The following is an 18,212-nucleotide window of genomic DNA, read 5'->3' as shown; positions in this document are numbered from 1 at the left end:
TCCATATGGATGCATTCATTATCTCTAAATAAGTCTCTTATATTGCAGCATTCCCAAGTCTTTTTGCCTTTAATATTTTCTCACCTTGAGCAAGCTTTACCTAATTCCAAATCTTACAACACTCAAGCTGATTATTATGAAAATCAAATAATGTCAAGGGTCCAATCTTTCCTGCACCTTCTCAAGGGGATCATTTTATACTTCTGATGCAAATGGAGATTGAGCTTGAGTGTCCCTTTAGAGAAAACATAAGGCCCTTTTCTTAACACATTGTAGGTTGTGACTCACAAAAATAAGCAGAATGGATAAAAACAGACTGTTAAATAAAATTAAATCAGCTACTTTACCCTCAGCAGCACCATGTCTCCTCATTCTGAGAAATATGGGAAGTCATAGATTCATGTTTCCTGGCAGAGGACCAAATCTGAAGATTTCTATCTCCCTTAAACAATATTTGGAGATCAGTACAGGTATACCTATTATTAGTTCTGTACACAGCCTTGTGCCTCCTCAGGGAAATTCTTAGGGGAAATCCTGCATTCAAAATACTGATTATAAAAAATTAGTCAAGAAAACAAATATTAAAAAATTAAATGAGCAAAGTGCAATGTAACTTTATAAAGCTGTATTAACTGTTCACCCATGGGTAGACAAAGAAAAAAACCACCTAGGATATCAAATAGGAAGGTAAAAACTTGTTTTCTGGGAAAAGCAAAATGAACTGGTGGTGTATTTTTTAATATGGCCACCAAGTGGTTTTTGTCACTTCCTCAGCTTATTATAGTTTAGCCAAAATGCATTTCATTTTGTACTAGACTAGATGTCAAAGCTTCAATCAGTGATTTTTAACAGTTCATTCTTAGTAATATTTGGTAAAGGATCCTCTTTACCTTTTAAAGAGTATTCATAGAGAGATAAATGGGTAATAAACCAAAAAACCACAAATCCAAAGGTTTATTGTGCATCTAGTTTTTTGCACAATTCCATGCTGAACTCTTTGAGAATTAAAAAAAAAAAAAAAAGTACAGTAACTTTTCTGACCCATAGTACGTTTCCATAACTGAGGTGGTTTCCTATTTCACCATCCCTACTCTATTTTTTTAATGTACTGAGTATTATTTATTTTTTATTTCTATATTTTTAAGATTTTATTTATTGGTTTTAAAGAGAGAAGAAAAAGGGGGAGCAGGAAGCATCAACTTATAATAATTGCTACTTGTATGTGCCTTAAATGGGTGAACCTGAGGTTTCGAACCAGCAAACTTTTCAGTGTTCCAGGTGGACACTTTATCCACTGTGCCACCACTGGTCAGGCACCATTCCTATTCTTTTTTTTTTTTTTTTTTTTTTTTTACAGGGACAGAGAGAAAGTCAAGAGAGGGATAGATAGGGACAGACAGACAGGAACGGAGAGAGATGAGAAGCATCAATCATCAGTTTTTCGTTGGGACTCCTTAGTTGTTCATTGATTGCTTTCTCATATGTGCCTTGACCGGGGGCCTTCAGCAGACCGAGGGCCTTCAGCAGACCGAGTAACCCCTCTCTCGAGCCAGCGACCTTGTGTCCAAGCTGGTGAGCTTTTTTTTTTTTTTTTTTGGCTCAAGCCAGATGGGCCCACGCTCAAGCTGGCAACCTCGGGGTCTCAAACCTGGGTCCTTCCGCATCCCAGTCCGACGCTCTATTCACTGCGCCACCACCTGGTCAGGCCATTCCTATTCTTTATAATACTTGCTTTCACCCCAAACTGCTCCTTATTGGTTAGAGATCCAATACATCAATGCAGAGAAAAAATACACGATCCAGCTAAAAGTGTAAAATAGATTCAACATACTAATTCTGTCAACACTGAACTCTAGTTAGAACAATCTCTAGAACTGAACCTGGATTTCAAGAATGAACTCTCAATCATTTCAATTAATATTTAGCCAAGAATACTCTTCTAGTTTAGTTGCTAAATGGGATGCTGCCCAGTTCATGAATTGCTCAATAAAGCCGATTAGATCTTCAAAAACTTTTTTTTGCCAAAGTGCTGCCAAAAAATTGGTGATTATCCCTTCCGGAATTCTAGCTAATTAACATTAACATAAATCTGGTCAAACACCTTTGGTGAAAATTCCCAGTTAAAACAAGTTTACCAGCTGATCTGTGGTGCCACAGAGGATAAAACATCTATCTGGAACACTAAGGTCCCCAGTTTGAAACCCTGGACTTTCCTGGTCAAGGCATATATGGGAGTTGATGCTTCCTTCTCCTCCTTTCACCCTTCTCTCTCTCTTCCCTCCCCCACAACATGAAAAATTAAAAAAAAGACAAGTTTACAATGAAACTGCCACACAACAAGACACACATGCGACACACACACCCTTTGTTTCTATCATAAATCTGGGGTTTTCTATCATCAATTGATAACTTTCAATTAAAAACCTATAAAGCCTGACTAGGCAGTGGTACAGTGGATAGAGCGTCCGACTGGGATGCGGAGGACCCAGGTTCGGACCCCGAGGTCGCCAGCTTGAGCGCGGGCCCATCTGGTTTGAGCAAGGCTCACCAGCTTGAGCCCAAGGTCGCTGGCTCGAGCAAGGGATCAATCGGTCTGCTGTAGCCCCCCCCCCACATGAGAAAGCAATCAATGAAAAACTAAGGAGCCGCACGAAGAATCGATGTTTCTCATCTCCCTTCCCGTCTGTCTGCCCCTATCTGTCCCTCTCTCTGACTCTCTCTGTCTCTGTCACCACAAAACAAAACAAAAACACCTATAAAGAGATGAAGACTTGACTTGGGGGGCAGTAAACACATAATATGGTGTACACAGATGTGCTGTAGAATTGGGCACCTGAAACCTGTATAATTACATTAACCAGTGTCACTCCAATAAAAGTCAATTTTTAAAAAAACCTATAAAGACGTTCCTGGTTTTGGCTGAAGATGAGCTCTGTATCTTTCAGAAAAAGGGGACCCATAAATTGTAGAAGCAAAGGAACTCAAAAGAGAAAAATATAATTTAAAATGAATGCTACAGCCACCCAACTTCATAAAGTTGGGGGAAGGGGCTTTAAAAAATAATTGAATAACACAAAATTCACCTGGATATTTTTTAAAGTTTGGTTTTGGTTTTTGACGACCAAACCTAATTCCTCTGAGAGCCTACGGATATAAAAAATAGGCCGGTAAAGAAACAGACAAGACTTTAAGTTTCAGTAACGGTAAGATAAGTTTGCTGGCTCTAGCTAGTATTCTCCAACAGGGCTTAGTACTACACAAAGCCGGTGAAATGTACTCGGGAAAAGACTTTAGCAGAGTTAATTGCTAATAACTATCAAGATTTCCTTTAACCACCATTTGACGGGGGCTCTCCTTCTTTCCAATAGTACCTTCTTCCTTTTCAGATAGTTTTTGCTGATTACGGCAGTCCCAAGCAGGAAAATGGTTTAGACAGCTTTAATGTACGAGGAATCAGTATAGTTTCCAAAACCCATTCCTAATCTTTTCCTATTTTGTGGTTTACTGGATCAGCTGCAACATAAGAAAGGGCTCCTCTTTTCTTCTCTGTTATTTTACTACGCGACGGACATCACATCAGTAAAAAGATTTCAGTCCTGAATATCCTTACCCTGCAGCTGGGGTGAGATGAAGGGAGGGAAAGAAGAATGAAGGGTAGAATTAGAAAATCAAAACAAACTGATGGGATGTGGAGCTCTTACTTCCTATTCTATTTCCCCTCAAGGTTAAGTCGGCAGAAGTCGGGGTTGCGTTAGAAAAAGCACACACACACCTTGAGCACTGGAAGAGAGGTGAGGTTCGCTCCGCAGCACTCCGTGAAGCTCCCGGCTCCGCCCCACCCACCTGGGGCAGCTCAACTCTCCTCGCCCCGCCCCAAGAAGATGAAAGAGAAGGGGCTTCCAGTGGTCTAGGCAGGGGGAGGGGGAGGCGGCTATTCCGGGTGCCAGGCTCTCCGAGCGCAGCACTCCGCCGTGCCCCGACACCCCCTCCCCCAGCCTGCTGCCAGAAGCTCCCCTTAGCCGCCGGAAGCCAGTCCCGCCCCCTCAACTCTATCCCAACCCTCTGCGAGCCCCCTCCTGTCCTCACAGCCAATGACGAGCCAGGGAGCCAGCAGAGCGACACGCCAAGTAGCCAACTGGGGAGGCCCACTGGGAGGTCAGCCACCCGGGATAGGCCAGCTACCCGAGACCCCAGCCCCGGCGCGGCTCCTCTTTGTTAGAGCTGCCCCCATCTCTCTTGGCCTTCACCCCAAAGCAGAGAGCCTAGTATCCCATAGCTGGACCAGGTGATGCCGCGTCCCTTCTCCTGGTCCCCCACTCTCTGCCAGGGTAGTAGGAAGGACCGTCATTCAGGAGGTAGCTCTCAGAGTGGCTCAGACTTCCACAGCAATAGCCACGGGGAGACACCCAACAGTAAAAAGATGCTCCCCAGACCTCTATGCCTTCTTTTCTCAGACTAATCAACTGCACTCCCTCATGACCATGCAGATTTAGGATTGCATATTAGATCAGCATACATCAATCCACCCAGTCTGTAACTCCTGCTTCCTATGCAGCAAAAATTAAAGGTTGTGGGGGGAGCCTTACTGGGAAGGTATCTGGAAGCTGATGGTGGAAGGTGAAGCAATACAATCACCTGCAACAACAACAAAACCCCACACACACTTGGCTCCAACCCCGCAAAGACACGAGACAGCTACATCCAATTAAACCCCAAGCTAACCACTCCTCCTTCAGAAGGTTTCAGTAAAACCAGGTAGCAAACATCCTAAGTCTTGTTTAAGCCATACACCTAATATTAGAAAAATTCTCAGCAACTGTCAGGCCACAGCATAACTGGCATGTTGCGCCAACGCGTCAATCACTAATGTCAGTGTTAGGGGCATAACACTGCTGGGATGGAATACGCTAAGACCTGTAGGATATTTTCTTTTCTTTTTTTTTTTTTTTAAATCTTTTTATTTATTTATTTTTTTTACAGAGACAGAGAGAGGGATAGATAGGGACAGACAGACAGGAACAGAGAGAGATGAGAAGCATCAAGCATCAGTTTTTTGTTGTGACACCTTAGTTGTTCACTGATTGCTTTCTCATATGTGCCTTGACCGTGGGGCTACAGCAGACCTAGTAAGCCCTTGCTTGAGACAGCGACCTTGGGTCCAAGCTGGTAAGCTTTGCTCAAACCAGAAGAGCCCACGCTTAAGCTGGCGAGCTTGGGGTCTCAAACCTGGGTACTCCGCATCCCAGTCCAACGCTCTATCCACTGCGCCACCGCCTGGTCAGTCGGATATTTTCTTAGATGTAGTGGGGCTTACTCAGTGGTGGGATTAAAATAATTTAACCAGTTCTCTGCCCTAATGACAGTTTTAAGTATAAAAAAAGATATGCCAAAAGGTAATTATTTCATGTATTTAATATTTAAATAAGAATAAAAGAGCCTGACCAGGCGGTGACGCAGTGGATAGTGTCGGACTGGGTTGTGGAAGACTCAGGTTCGAGACCCCAAGGTTGCCAGCTTCAGTGCGACCTGATTTGAGCAAAAAGCTCACCAGCTTGGGACCCAAGGTCGCTGGCTTGAGCAAGCGGTTACTCGGTCTGCTGAAGGCCCGCGGTCAAGGCACATATGAGAAAGCAATCAATGAACAACTAAGGTGTTGCAACGCACAACAAAAAACTAATGATTGATGCTTCTCATCTCTCCGTTCCAGTCTGTCTGTCCCTGTCTATCCTTCTCTCTGACTCTCTCTCTCTAAAAAAAAAAAAAAAAAAAAAAAAGAATAAAAGAGGTCCACAAAACTAATTTTTAAAATACTAACAAAAAAATTAAATATCTGACAAACATAAAACTGTTATTTGAGATATTTCCATATTGCTTCTTGATTGGTGTCCTTGCTTGCAATTTTTTTCACCTATGGACGAAATGAACATTACTATGGGAATTTAGAATAAGTGCACTGTTGTGCAGATGAAAGTTAAAAAAGAGTAAGGAATGTAAATTTATGATTTCTACATTGGGTGGCTGGCTGTCCAGGCACCCACCTTAGATAAAACCCTGATTACAAGTGCCATTTTAAAAACTGGTTCACCAAACTCAACAAAAAATTAGGTACCGATTCTGCCAAACCACTGCAAACTGGCTGAATCCCACCACTGGGCTCACTTAAAAACAAGTAAGCCTGACTGGTGGTGGAGAAGTGGATAAAGTGTCAATCTGGGTTGCCAGGTTCGAAACACAGAGGTCACCACCTTAAGCGGGGCTCATCATGATCCCAAGGCAGCTGGCTTGAAGCCCATGATCCTTGGCTTGAGCAAGGAATCACTGGCTCTGATGGAGTGCCCCCTTCCCCACCATCAAGACACACATGAGAAGCAATCAATAAACAACTGAAGTGATGCACCTATGAGTTGATGCTTCTCATCTCTCTCCCTTGTCTTTCTCAAAAAAAGAAAAAGAGAGAGAAAGAAAAAGAGAGAGAAAGAGAGAGAAAGAGAGAGAGAAAGGGAAGGAAGGAAGGAAAGAAGGAAGGAAGGAAGGAAAGGAGGGAGGGAAAACGAACACGTAGAATGGGGATCAGGGAAGGCAAGCTATTACCAATATTGTCATTTCTGTCCATAGAGTTCTGGCAACTAGTATTACATATCTAAATCACACAACAGGCCCTGGCCGGTTGGCTCAGTAGTAGAGCGTCGGCCTGGCGTGCAGAGGTTCCGGGTTCGATTCCCAGCCAGGGCACACAGGAGAAGCGCCTATCTGCTTCTCCACCCCTCCCCCTCTCCTTCCTCTCTGTCTCTCTCTTCCCCTCCAGCAGCGAGGCTCCATTGGAGCAAAGATGGCCCGGGCGGGCGCAGGGGATGGCTCCTTGGCCTCTGCCCCAGGCGCCAGATTGGCTCTGGTTGTGAAAGAGCGACGCCCCAGAGGGGCAGAGCGTCGCCCCCTGGTGGGCTTGCCGGGTGGATCCAGGTCGGGCGCATGCAGGAGTCTGTCTGACTGTCTCTCCCCGTTTCCAGCTTCAGAAAAATAAAAATAAAAAAATAAATAAATAAAAATAAAAAAATAAATCACACAACAGCTTAACCCATGGTGGCGCAGTAGATAAAGCCTCAACCTGGAACACTAAGGTCGCTGGTTCAAAACCCTGGGCTTGCCCAGTTAAGGCACATACAGGAAGCAACTACATACTATGAGTTGATGCTTCCAGCTTCTCCCCCCTCTTTCTTTCTCTTTCTATCTCTCTCCTCTCTCTAAAAATCAATAAACAGGCCTGACCTGTGGTGGCACAGTGGATAAAGCGTCGACCTGGAAATGCTGAGGTCGCCGGTTCGAAACCCTGGGCTTGCCTGGTTAAGGCACATATGGGAGTTGATGCTTCCAGCTCCTCCCCCCTTCTTTCTCTCTGTCTCTCCTCTCTCTCTCTGTCTCTCCCTCTCCTCTCTAAAGTGAATAAATAGCCCTGGCCGGTTGGCTCAGCGGTAGAGCGTCGGCCTAGCGTGCGGAGGACCCGGGTTCGACTCCCGGCCAGGGCACACAGGAGAAGCGCCCATTTGCTTCTCCACCCCTCCGCCGCGCTTTCCTCTCTGTCTCTCTCTTCCCCTCCCGCATCCAAGGCTCCATTGGAGCAAAGATGGCCCGGGCGCTGGGGATGGCTCTGTGGCCGCTGCCTCAGGCGCTAGAGTGGCTCTGGTCGCAACATGGCGACACCCAGGATGGGCAGAGCATCGCCCCCTGGTGGGCAGAGCATCGCCCCATGGTGGGCGTGCCGGGTGGATCCCGGTCGGGCGCATGCGGGAGTCTGTCTGACTGTCTCTCCCTGATTCCAGCTTCAGAAAAATGGGGAAAAAAAATAAAAAAAAAAAAATAAATAAATAAAGTGAATAAATAAAAAAGAAAAATTTAAAAATCAATAAACATAATCTAAATCACACTATAATCCCACTTAGCTCCCCAAGTCCTACTATATTAAAAAAAAAAACTTTAAAAAAACAAAATACTTTAAACATAAGTAGCCCTTTCTTATATGGAGCTCAAAGCCTTTCATATATAATCTGTTTTCTTGGAACATGAAAAAGGAGCTGAAAACATTCCTTTTAAAACTAGCTCTTGGCCCTGGCCGGCTGGCTCAGTGAAAGAGCGTTGGCATGGTGTATGGAAGTCCCAGGTTCAATTCCCAACAAGGGCACACAGGAGAGGTGCCCATCTACTTCTCCACCCTTCCCCCTCTCCTTTCTCTCTATCTCTCTCTTGCCCTCCTACAGCCAAGGCTCCATTGGAGCAAAGTTGGCCCGGGCTCTGAGGATGGCTCCATAGCCTCTGCCTCAGGCGCTAGAATGGCTTCATTGCAGCGGTGCAACACCCCCTAGTGGGCTTGCCCGGTGGATCCCAGCCAGGCACATACAGGAGTCTATCTCTGCCTACCTGCTTCTCACTTTAGAAAAATACAAAAAAATAAATAAATAAAATAGCTCTTTTTTTTTTTTTTTACAGAGACACAGAGAGAGTGTCAGAGAGAGGGATAGATAGGGATAGACAGACAGGAACGAAAAGAGATGAGAAGCATCAATCATCAGTTTTTCTTTGCGACACTTTAGTTGTGAATTGATTGCTTTCTCATATGTGCCTTGACCATGGGCAGGCACATATGAGATCGAGAAACCCCTTGCTCAAACCAGAGATATTGGGTCCAAGCTGGTGAGCTTGGCTCAAACCAGATGAGCCTGTGCTCAAGCTAGCGACCTTGGGGTCTCGAACCTGGGTCCTCCGCATCCCAGTCCGACGCTCTATCCACTGCGCCACCGCCTGGTTAGGCAAACTAGCTCTTTTTTCTAACCAAATTAAAAGACTCTGGTTTAAGAGTTATAGAGGAACTTCATTGGTGTTTTATAAGCTAGCTTTTATTAGGGTCCATATGAAAAGAACCAAATATAAAAAAACTTATTTTAAATTCTGCTCACAGCCCTGGCCAGATAGCTCAGTTGGTTAGAGCATCATCCCGAAGCACAGACGTTGCTTGTTCAATTCCAGGTCAGGGCACACACAGAAACAGATTGATGTTCCTGTCTCTCTCAGCCTCTCTCACTAAAATCATTAAATAAAAGAAGAAAAATAGCCTGACCAGGCGGTGGCACAGTTGATAGAGCATCGGACTGGGATGCAGAGGACCCAGGTTCGAGACCCCAAGGTGGCCAGCTTGAGCACGGGCTCATCTGGTTTGAGCAAAAAGCTCACCAGCTTGGACCCAAGGTCGCTGGCTCGAGCAAGAGGTCACTCGGTCTGCTGAAGGCCCATGGTCAAGGCATATATGAGAAAGCAATCAATGAACAACTAAGGCGTCGCAACGAAAAACTGATGATTGATGCTTCTCATCTCTCTCCGTTCCTGTCTGTCTGTCTCTATCTATCCCTCTCTCTGACTCTCTCCCTGTAAAAAAAAGAAAAAGAAAAGAAAAATAAATTTTGCCCACAAAATTCTGCCAAATTAGCTAGGAGGCTAGTCCAGTCCTTTCCTATCTTCTGACCTACAACAAAAATTCTCAAGAGCACAAAGCAGTTACACCTCTCTTCCACATCACTTAGCAATCCCCTGGCATTTTCCATATTAAAATAACTAAACAGTACTGTAAGAAGCTATTATTTAAAATAGTGTGCTCCTGATATCTAAGGAAACTTCTGAGCCAGTACTTTCCTAAAACTCTAGTCTTCTTTATAAAGACAATTTTTTTCTTTAAGGATTAAATAGAAACTAAAGTTTAAATTCTTCCAAGATCATTCATGCACCAATTAATTTGCAAGAAATCAAAAACAATCATACCGTCTGACCAGGCAGTGGCGCAGTAGATAGAGCATCAGACTGGGATGCGGAAGGACCAAGGTTCGAGACTCCGAGGTCATCAGCTTGAGCGTGGGCTCATCTGGTTTGAGCAAAAAGCTCACCAGCTTGGACCCAAGGTCACTGGTTACTCGGTCTGCTGAAGGCCCGCAGTCAAGGCACATATGAGAAAGCAATCAATGAACAACTAAGGTGTCAAAACAAGAAAAAAAACAAAACAAAAAAACAAATAAAACTGATGATTGATGCTTCTCATCTCTCTCCATTCTTGTCTGTCTCTGTCTGTCTGTCCCTATCTGTCCTTCTCTCTGACTCTCTGTCCCTGTAAAACAAACAAACAAACAAAAAACCAAACATACCTGCTTGCCATTATTATCAGAAATTCTGACAACTGAATTAAATCAGACAAAACTTCTAATAATCTCTTCTAAAACATGAACAAGGAACTCTCAGGGTGTTTCAAATACCTTAACTGAAATTACCTTAACTAAAATTTAAAATGTCAGCCTGGCTGGGTAGCTTAGTTGGTTAAAAGTGTCATCCTGCATGACTAGGTGGTGGTGGCACAGTGGATAGAGTATCGGACTGTGACACAGAGGACCCAGGTTTGAAACCTTGAGGTCATCAGCTTGAGTGTAGGCTCACCCGGCTTGAGCGTGGGATCATAGACATGACCCCGTGGTCGCTGGCTTGAGTCTAAGGTTGCTGGCTTAAGCAAGGGGTCATTCGTTCTGTTGTAGACCCCCAGTCAAGGCACATATGAGAAAGCAACTGATGAACAACTAAGGTGCCACAACGAAGAATTGATGCTCTCATCTCTCTCCCTTCCTGCCTGTCCTTATCTGTCCCTTTCTCTGTCTCGCTTAAAAAAAAAAAAGAGGAGTGTTGCCCTGATACACTAAGGTAGCAGGTTCCATCCCTGGTCAGGGTACATACAAGAATCAAATGCATAAACAAGTGGAACAACAAATTGATGTTTTTCTCTCTCTCTCCTCTCTAAAGTCATTACATAAAAAAATAAAAATAGCCCTGGCCGGTTGGCTCAGTGGTAGAGCATCGGCCTGGCGTGCAGAAGTCCCGGGTTCGATTCCCGGCCAGGGCACACAGGAGAAGCGCCCATCTGCTTCTCCACCTCTTCCCCCTCTCCTTCCTCTCTGTCTCTCTCTTCCCCTCCCGCAGCCCAGGCTCCACTGGAGCAAAGATGGCCCAGGCGCTGGGGATGGCTCCTCGGCCTCTGCCCCAGGCGCTAGAGTGGCTCTGTTCGCAACAGAGCGACGCCCCGGAGGGGCAAAGCGTCGCCCCCTGGTGGGCGTGCCGGGTGGATCCCGGTCGGGTGCATGCGGGAGTCTGTCTGACTGTCTCTCCCCGTTTCCGGCTTTAGAAAAATACAGAAAAAAATAATAATAATAATAAATAAAAATAAATAAAAAGTCAAACACATCGTGCCAAAAGTATCTATACAGTCCAAGAAACCAGAGGAATTGCAACTGTTTAAGAAAAGATCACAGGGACACCCAAAACATTTCCTCCTAAATAGTAATTTAAGTCCAATGTCTTTTCACTTCCCTCAAATGTACTATATTATTACCACTACACTAACAGAGACTCTTACCATATGCCTGTGGAGGCAACTATTACTTGTTTGTTCTTTTGAGAAAGAGAGAGAGACAAGGGAGAGAGATGAGAAGCATCAACTAATTGTGTCATTTTAGCTGTTCATTGATTGCTTCTCACATGTGCCTTGATCGGGGAGGGCCCCAGTAACCCAATGACCCCTTGCTCAAGCCAGTGACCTTAGGATCAGGATGATCCCATGCTCAAGTCAGATGAGCCTGCTTGTGACCTCAGGGTTTCGAACATGGGACCTCAGTGCCCCAGACTGACACTATCCATGGCACCACTGGTCAGGCTCTTTTTTCCCCCTTTTTATTGAGAGGAAGGGAGAAAGATAGAGACCATTAATTTGTAATTCCACTTACTCATTCATTGGTTGATTTAAAAAAATATATTTTATTGATTTATTGATTTTAGATGGGAAAAGGAGAAAGAGGGAGAGAGAGAAAGAAAGGAGAGAAGGAGGCCTAATAGGCAGTGGCGCAGTGGATAGAGCGTTGAACTGGGATGCGGAGGACCCAGGTTCGAGACCCCAGCTGAGGTTCGCCAGCTTGAGCACAGGTTCATCTGGTTTGAGCAAAGCTTACCAGCTTGGACCCAAGGTGGCTGGCTTGAGCAAGGGCTTACTCGGTCTGCTGAAGGCCCGCAGTCAAGGTATATATGAGAAAGCAATCAATGAACAACTAAGGTGTCACAACGAAAAACTAATGATTGATGCTTCTCATCTCTCTGTTCCTGTCTGTCTGTCCCTGTCTATCCCTCTCTCTGACTCTCTCTCTCTCTGAAAAAGGAAGGGAGGGAGGGAGGGAGGGAGGGAGGGAGGGAGGGAGGGAAAAGTGGGAGTTGAGGGGAAGAGTGGGAAGCATGAACTCATAGCTGCTTCTCATATGTGCCTTGACCGGGCAAGCCCACGGTTTTGAACTGGTGACCTCAGTGTTGCAGGTCGATGCTTAATCCACTGTGCCAATGCAGATCAGGCAATTATAACTTTTTCATAGTTTCCCTTATTCCACATACCACTGCTTTCATCCATTTGCTCTTCTTAAGAACTACAGAAACAGCCTGACCAGGTGGTGGCATGGTAGATAGAACATCAGACTGGGATGTGGAGGACCCAGGATCGAGACCCCGAGGTTGCCAGCTTCAGCACGGGCTCATCAGGTTTGAGCAAGGCTCACCAGCTTGAGCCCAAGGTCGCTGCAAGGAGTCACTCGGTCTGCTGTAGCCCCCCAGTCAAGGCACATATGAGAAATCAATGAACAACTAAGGAGCTACAATGAAGAACTGATGTTTCTCATCTCTCTCCCTTCCTGTCTGTCTGTCCCTATCTGTCCGTCTCTCTGACTCTCTCTGTCTCTGCCACACAAAAAAAAGAACTACGGGAACAGTTCAACTTATTGCACATTTAATAGGTGCAAGGCTCTGTATCAAGCAATGTATCTATACACAGACATATAGGCATACATATTTTATTATTTTATATCACAATAAACCTATGAATTTGAAATTTCCCCCATTTTTACAGATGAAGAAACTGAGGTCCAAAAAGGTTGAACTATCTGCTCTAGGTTCCATAGCTGGTAAAGGAAAAAGTCAGCATCAGAACTTGAATTTTCTGTCTCCAAATTTAATAACTCTTATTCATTAAGGTATATCATGGCTCACTGTTGCCTCTGTCATCCAGCTAACAGTTTCCACTCTGTAACTGTTATATATGTTCTATAATCTGGCACTAGCCTATGTTATCAAACTTAACTCTCTAGCATTCCTCAGCATGTTTTCTCCACACCAGACAGGCTATCCTGCTTGCTCATTATCTGTGTATCACGTTCATCCATTTCTATTTTCTTGCCATGACTTGTAATGTTATAATCATTCCATTTAAATCCTACCCATTCTTCAAGGCCCAGCTCAAATTTCACCTCCTCTGTGGAGCCTTCTTTCATGCTGTCAGCAATGATTCTTTTCTTGAATCACTATTGCACAACTTAGTACTTAATTGTTCTGTTGTCTAATTTGTCTTTCTAAGTTAGACTGTAACTCAGAGCTAGTATTACATAGTAAAGTCCTCAGTAAATACTTAGACCAATAAACTTTATAGCAAAAGTCCTGGCCCTTGGTGGTGCAGTGGATGGATTCTTGACCTGGAATGCTGAGGTCACCAGTTCAAAACTCTGGACTTGCTTGGTCAAGGCACATACAAAAAGCAATCACTGAACAACTAAAGTGAATCAACTATAAGTTGACACTTCTTGCTCTGTAAAATTATTAAGTCAACTCTTAAAAAGAAAATTTTAAAAAAATCATAGCAAAAGAATGGTCCAAATCATTTAAATGACCCAAGTTCTCATGATGGTCACCAAAGCTAAAATCATTAATAACTTTAATTCATTTTCAAAATAGAACAAATAACCAAGTTCTTATTCTAACATTACTAAGTATATACCCACTCTGTGCTTTAAAAGTATCATGGACAAATTGGTAGGAGGAACTTCAGGAGGACTAGTAAGGTTTCTTGATCTAGGAACTAGTTACATAGGCATGTCCAGTTTGTGAAAATTCATTGAGCTGTCCACCATGTACACTTTTCTGTATGTATATTTTATCTCAATAAAAAAAGTTTTAGGCCTGACCTGTGATGGCGCAGTGGATAAAGCAATGACCTGGAACGCTGAGGTTGCCGGTTTGAAGCCATGGGCTTGCTCGGTCAAGGCACATATGGGAGTTGATGCTTCCTGCTCCTCCCCCCTTCTCTGTCTCCCTCTCTCCCCTCTCTAAAATGAATAAATAAAATCTTTAAAAAAAAAGTTTTAGGCCCTGGCCGGTTGGCTCAATGGTAGAGCGTCGGCCTGGCGTGCAGAAGTCCCCGGTTCGATTCCCGGCCAGGGCACACAGGAGAGGCGCCCATCTGCTTCTCCACCCCTCCCCCCCTCCTTCCTCTCTGTCTCTCTCTTCCCCTCCCGCAGCCGAGGCTCCATTGGATCAAAAGACGGCCCGGGCGCTGGGGATGGCTCCTTGGCCTCTGCCCCAGGCGCTAGAGTGGCTCTGGTTGCCACAGAGCAACACCCCAGATGGGCAGAGCATCGCCCCCTGGTGGGCGTGCCGGGTGGATCCCGGTCGGGCGCATGCGGGAGTCTGTCTGACTGCCTCCCCATTTCCAGGTTCAGAACAATACAAAAAAAAAAAAGTTTTAGGCTGTGGCCAGTTAGCTCAGTTGGTTAAGAGCATCCTCCTGAAACAAGGTTGAGGGTTTGATCCCTAGTCAGGGCACACACAGGAAGCAACCAAGAAAGGCAGAGCTGAGTGGAATAACAAATGAGTGCTTCCCTTACTCTCTCTTCTCTCTCCTTTTCTCTATCTCCCTAAAAAAAAAAAAAAAAATTCAATAAAAATTAAGCCCACTGTCCTCGAGCGCATAGGATGCCAGTTCAATTCTCGGTCAGTGTACATACAGGGGCAGTTCAATGTTCTTGTCTCTCTCTCTCCAATCCTCTCTCTCTCAAAAAAAAAAGTTTTAAAGTATCAAGTTTCAGAGTGTATAATAAAATAAGCCATCCATTTTTAAAATTATTTTTATTTATTTTAGAGGAGAGAGACAGAAAGAGAAGAGAAAAAGAGAGAAGGGGGGAGGAGCAGGAAGCATCAACTCCCATATGTGCCTTGACCAGGCAAGCCCAGGGTTTTGAACCAGCGACCTCAGCATTCCAGGTTGATGCTTGATCTACGCCACCACAGGTCAGGCTAAGCCATTCATTTTTTTTTTTTTTTTAACTTTTTTTTTTTTTTTTAAGATTTTATTTATTTATTTTAGAGAAGAGGGGAGAGAGGGAGGGGAGGAGCAGGAAGCTTCAACTCCCATATGTGCCTTGACTGGGCAAGCCCAGGGTTTCGAACCGGGGGCCTCAGCGTTCCAGGTCGACGCTTTATCCACTGCGCCACCACAGGTCAGGCCTAAGCCATTCATTTTTAAGCACCTATGAGTGTATATGTGTCTATAAGGTTCAAAAAAAATATGTATGTATATATAGTAATCTGTCAACAGTTGTTACCACTGAGAGAAGGATAGGAGGGGTAGGGAGTAGTAAAGGAGAGAATTTTTTTTAATATTTGTTTTATTTGATATTTTAAAAAAATTAAAAATAAGCATTAATTTTTCAGTTTTAAGATTAACTGAGTAATGCAATTACAGATTATTTTTTATAGTTTTTAAACTTTCTAGATTGGCCCTGGCTGGTTGGCTCAGTGGATAGAGCATCAGCCCAGCATACAGACATCCCAGGTTCGATCCCTGGTCAAGGCACACATGAGAAGCAACTATCTACTTCTTTTCCTTTCCCCCTTCCCTTTCTATCTCTTTTCCCTTCTTGCAGCCAGTGGCTCAACTGGTTTGAGCATTGGTCTCAGATGGAAGTTGCTAGGTAGATCCTGGTTGGGGTGTATGTGGGGGAGTCTATTTCCCCTTCTCTCACTTAAAAAAAGAAACTTTCTATGTTGATAATGTCTTATTTTTATAACTAGTGAAAGATATTAAAAGATAAAATAAAAACATCATCTCTCAGCAATAGAAGGAAAAGATCAATGGGCTAGACTGAAACTACTAGTTTAGGTAACATCTCGTCTGATCACTGCATTTCTTGGGTATTTTGCAAATTGCCCAAATGATATTTATAACACCCCCCAAAAAATACTACCTTTGATACTTAATTTACCCCAATAAAAAGAAATACACAGTTCTCTGTAAATTTGCATAACAAAGACAAAACCGGTAACAATGGTTTATAACAGAAGCTAAAACTATTAAACAGGCATTTCAGCCTCGGTCGGCTAACTCAGCAGTAGAGCGTCAGTCCAGCGTGTGGAAGTCCTAGGGTTCAATTCCCGGCCAGAACACACAGGAGAAGCACCCATTTGCCTCTCCACCTTTCCCACTCTACTTTCTCTCTGTCTCTCTTTTCCCCTCCTGCAGCCAAGGCTCCACTGGAGCAAAGTTGGCCCAGGCTCCAAGGATGGCTCCATGGCCTCTGCCTCAGGAGCTAGAATGGCTCAGTTTGCAGCGGAGCAACACCCAAGATGGTCAGAGCATCGTCCCCTGATCGACATGCCAGGCGGATCCCAATCAGGTGGATCCGGGTCAGGCGCATGCAAGAAGGAGTCTGTCTTTCTGCCTCCCCGCTTCTCACTTCAGAAAAATACTAAATAAATAAATAAATAAATAAATAAAAGGCATTTCCTCCAGGCCTGAACTGTGGTGGTGCAGCGGATAAAGCATTGACCTGGAATGCTGAGGTTGCCGATTCGAAACCCCAGACTTGCCTGGTCAAGGCACATATGGGAGTTGATGCTTCCTGCTCCTCCCTCTGTTCTATCTCTTTCCTCTTGCTCTCTTTCTCTCTCTAAAAGTGTATAAATAAAATCTAAAAATAAATAAATAAACAAACAAAGGCATTTACCCTATAAAGAGCTGCCATGTAAGTCTGACCAGGCAGTGGCTCCAGTGGATGGAGCGTCAGCCTGGAACTCAAGAGGACCCAGGTTTGATGCCCCAAGGTCCCTGGCTTGAGCACAGGCTCTCTGGCTTGAGCATGGGGTGGCAGGCTTGAGTGTGAGATCCCAGATAGACATAACCCCATGGTCATTGTCTTAAACCCAAGGTCAGTGGCTCGACTGGAGCCTCTGTCAAGGCACATATGAGAAAGCAATCAATGAATAACTAAAGTGCCACAATGAAAAATTGATGCTTCTCATCTCTCTCTCTTCCTATCTGTTCCTACCTGTCTGTCTCTTTCTCTTTCGCTAAAATAAAGAACAAAACAAAAAAAAGCCACGTGACATTTTATATTGTAGAATTTAAACACCCATGAGACATAACACAGACTTTGATAAGAAAATTTATTCACTAGACTTACAGAGAAGAGCAAGTCTGAAAAAACAAGTGTTAAAGTTTTTTTAAAAAGGCAACACTCGCCTGACCAGGCGGTGGCGCAGTGGATAGAGCGTCGGACTGGGATGCAGAGGACCCAGGTTCGAGACCCCGAGGTCGCCAGCTTGAGCGCAGGCTTATCTGGTTTGAGCAAAAGCCCACCAGCTTGAACCCAAGGTCGCTGGCTCCAGCAAGGGGTTACTCGGTCTGCTATAGCCCCCTGGTCAAGGCACATATGAGAAAGCAATCAGTAAACAACTAAGATGCCACAACAAAGAATTGATGCTTCTCATCTCTCTCCCTTTCTGTCTGTCTGTCCTTATTTATCCCTCTCTCTGATTCTGTCTCTGTAAAACAAACAAACAAAAAAGGCAATACTCTGAACTATTTTTTAAACTGGCTGCACTTTCTATTTCAGACACTAGAGGGAAGTATAAAATCCATTCACTGTATCTTTGAGAGTTCAATTTATTCATTCACTCACATCATCAAATATTGATTGCATTCCTATGTATCAGGAACTCTACTAGACCCCAGAGTAAATAATAATAATAACAACAACAGAATAAGTTACAGTCCCTGTCTTTAAGGTACTTAGTCTAGTAAGAGAAGACACACTAGTTAAAAAGGGGGGGGGGAGCCCTGGCCGGTTGGCTCAGTGGTAGAGCGTCGGCCTGCTGTGCAGAAGTCCCAGGTTCGATTCCCGGCCAGGGCACACAGGAGAAGCGCCCATTTGCTTCTCCACCCCTCCCCCTCTCCTTCCTCTCTGTCTCTCTCTTCCCCTCCCGCAGCCAAGGCTCCATTGGAGCAAAGATGGCCCGGGCGCTGGGGATGGCTCCTTGGCCTCTGCCCCAGG

The 18,212-nt window shown here is 44.5% G+C and overlaps 1 protein-coding gene and 1 non-coding gene across 3 annotated transcripts in view; one reads left to right on the top strand and one right to left on the bottom strand.

Moving 5' to 3' along the window:
- FAM222B (family with sequence similarity 222 member B) overlaps positions 1 to 18,212 on the bottom strand; it is an 82,134-nt gene that overhangs the window by 42,114 nt on the left and 21,808 nt on the right. The window lies entirely within an intron of this gene.
- TRNAS-GCU (transfer RNA serine (anticodon GCU)) lies at positions 17,996 to 18,071 on the top strand. The gene has a single exon. It is a non-coding gene; the product is annotated as a tRNA-Ser (tRNA).

This window comes from Saccopteryx leptura, chromosome 2, assembly GCF_036850995.1.
Source record: "Saccopteryx leptura isolate mSacLep1 chromosome 2, mSacLep1_pri_phased_curated, whole genome shotgun sequence".
In the NCBI taxonomy this organism is placed as follows: domain Eukaryota; kingdom Metazoa; phylum Chordata; class Mammalia; order Chiroptera; family Emballonuridae; genus Saccopteryx; species Saccopteryx leptura.
Note: the sequence above shows the minus strand (reverse complement) of the source record. Positions and strands in the feature narration are given on the sequence as shown.